General features: G+C 28.5%; 1 long non-coding RNA gene across 1 annotated transcript; it reads right to left on the bottom strand.

Moving 5' to 3' along the window:
• Window positions 1–1877: 1877 nt before the first annotated feature.
• On the bottom strand, window positions 1878–2592 carry LOC141661665 (uncharacterized). The gene is made up of 2 exons (XR_012550081.1): window positions 2387–2592; window positions 1878–2180 (listed from the first exon to the last, which is right to left on the bottom strand). It is a non-coding gene; the product is annotated as an uncharacterized LOC141661665 (long non-coding RNA).
• Window positions 2593–3263: the final 671 nt, after the last annotated feature.

Raw genomic sequence — 3263 nt, 5'->3', positions numbered from 1 at the left:
CAGTATTTGACATATTAGAGTTTATTATCAGTATTTGTCTATCATCATATGTCAAAACTAGATTCCAGGAAGTAATTGATTCTATCTAGAAAACTTGATTTGCAAAAGATATGTCGGTGTAGGATTTTACTTAATTGTAGCAATCAGTAGTTAGATTTGTATTAGAATTCCTTATTCATGTATATCATATCAACTAGATTGATTGTGTAACTCTGCAGTATATAGGCACAAATTAAGTTAACACTATATGTGTCGATTATTGTTTTATCATTCTGTGTAACCTAGCAGCTCTCAAGGATATCTATTCATCTTTTGAGAGAGTATTGTAATCAATTTTTTTATATCAATACAAAAATTGTTACTGATCATTGTGTTTTAATTCGAATTGATTGTTAATATTGTATTCAATCCCCTCTACGATATACTTAAATCCCCTCTACGATATACTTAAAGGCCTAACACAATCCATATTCCCTCAATATTATGTCTAACATCCTTAGCCACATCTTCACTAGCGAATGAATTTTATAGCAGAACTAGATTAGTTTCCGGGCACATTCCCGGTTATATTATAATTCTTTTATAAAAATATATTTTGAAATAGTTTAATTTCAATATGTATTATATTTATATCATGTTATGATGCTGAGAAATAGAATAAAATTATACATAAAAACGCTTAAAAAGAGTATGACAAAAATTATAATATTTTTTATTATATTTTTTAATTAATTATAAAAATATATAATAAATTGATGAATATTTATATTAGTGGAAAATAGAATTAGTGGAGACTTTAAAAATGGGGAGGGAGAAATGAGAAATGAGGAAGAGAGAGAATGAGTGGAGGTTATAAATGAAAAAGAAACATTTTGAAAGTATAATTAGTTAGGGGAACATGTTAGTGAAAGATGACATCATCAAGTTAATGTGAATTTTACATACTCCCTCCGTCCGTCCCAAATGTTTACATTTGGGTTGGGCACGGAGTTTAAGAAAAATGATAAAATAGTGGAGAAAAGTTAAAAAAAATGAGTAAAGTAGTGTGACCGATTAATATTATATATATATATATATATATATATATATATATATATATATATATATATAAAGTGGGTATAGTGGAGAGTATTAGTGGATGTAGTTATTTTAAAATTATAAAAATTTTACCATTTTTAGAAAATTTTAAAATGTAAACAATTGGAAAGCACATCCCAAAAAGGAAAGTGTAAACAAATGGGAGGGATAGAGGAAGTATAAGATTTGATGATGTCAGCAATTTAATGAGAACTTGACACATAGTAAAAATGACATCAGATGTATTTTATTTTAATATAATATAGATGTAGATGGAAAATGTTTCAAAATAGTGTCTCTAAAAACGTTCTTGACCTTGGTCAACAAACATAAATTTATTTTTTTTGCCATTGTGGACTTAAATCAAGTATGCAGTCAAGATTATCCTTTATTCCTATATCATTGCTAGCCCCTTTACACAATATAAATGGAATTTTAAATGCATGTTATTAATCTAATTTCCATATTCTAATTTGATATCATAAAATATTAAATCACTTTATAAGGGATTTAAATTCTTAGCACTAGAGACTTTGACCACCTTGGCAATGACATATACCCAGCTATTTGAACAATATGTGCATCATCTGGGTCCTTCATAAAATATTTATCGCACTCTATCAACTACATGTACTCCGTTTCAAAAAAATATTAGTTGCATCATTAACTCGTGTATTTGAATAATATGAGCCCCAGCATATATATGATTTTAATCACTTTGTACTAATTTTTTTGATTACATCTTAACTCAACACTAATTTTAAGTCTTGATGACGCAAGTAAGAAAAAAAAAATCATCGTAAGATAACTTATTTTTTTGCTAATTATCATCGAGAGATAATTAAGTAGCCACAAATATATATCTCACATAAACTGAATGTGGCGTTGATAGTACAATTTTATTGGTTGCAACATTAGGGGTTAATAGAGACAACAACAATGCTTGGATGGTGGAAGACAAATCCCTCCTATGTACTTTCCGTCTTTGCATAATTCATCACACAAAGCCGAGTCCTTACATGGTACATTTAAACAAACACCAACCCTGCCCAAGATCTTCTCCACCGGAGCCGGCGCAGCCGCTTTTTCTTCCACTGCAGAGACTGAAGACGCCAAAACATTTAGTTATAAATATAGTTTTCTTGACAAATAATATATATATATATAGTGCAGTTGAATGTCATGTTGTTGGACGTGTATCACGCAGTAATTCTTAAGTATGAGTGCATACCTAATGAGTGTGAGAGGCTTCTATTTTAATGAATAGATTTTCATAAAAAACTGGACAAGAATATTAATATACACATACCGAGCGAGACAAGTAACAAAACAAGTGCAACCCCTGCTACAAGTTTCTTGGCCATGGTAGAGCTCTTGTACTCCATATTGCGTTGTTTGATTGTAAACTACTAGTGTGATATACAAAACACTCTCTCGGAATATAATATGATTTTTTTTGTTTTAATGTGTGATAGTAAATGTGAGCATCTAATAAAAACCTTATCAAGTAAGATTGGCAAGTTGCTTCTCTAATGCACTAAGAGTAAAATTACTTAATTTAAGCTTCTCTAATGCCCTGGGATTAAAATTTCTTAATTTAAGTTTGGGCAGGAGGGGGGGGGCAGTTATCCTAAAAATAGGACATTGGTGTGACCAACTTGAGAGGGGTATAGAAATCTAGTACCAGTAGTCTTTCCTTAATCTTTCTTTCATTTACTCAATGTTATATATATAACTTAATATCATATTAATAATGTAATAGAGGTTTACCATACGTTATCTTCACAAGTTACTATCCAGTTGATTTAATTTATTTTACATAATAATTGTCATTGTTTAAGAATTTACTTGTATTACTTTTTATATATTAAAGATGGCTATGACATTATTAGTCAACAAAGTATTGTTGCAATGATTGAAACGATGCAACTTCTAACGTGTGCGTGTATTATTAATTATAAAAAAAGTGTGCGTGTATTATTAATTATAAAAAAATATATTATTATTATTATTATTATTATTATTATTATTATTATTATTATTATTATTATTATTATTATTATTATTATTATTATAGATCTAACTTCAAGTGATAGTACACAGAGCGCACACAGATTACTCAACTATTAGGTATTATTATATAGTTTTTTGTCAGCTATATAGTAGTAAATTTTATATTAAATTAT

The sequence above is a fragment of the Apium graveolens genome, chromosome 5 (assembly GCF_009905375.1).
Source record: "Apium graveolens cultivar Ventura chromosome 5, ASM990537v1, whole genome shotgun sequence".
Taxonomy (NCBI): Eukaryota; Viridiplantae; Streptophyta; class Magnoliopsida; order Apiales; family Apiaceae; genus Apium; species Apium graveolens.
This window is presented reverse-complemented; position numbering and strand designations above follow the sequence as displayed.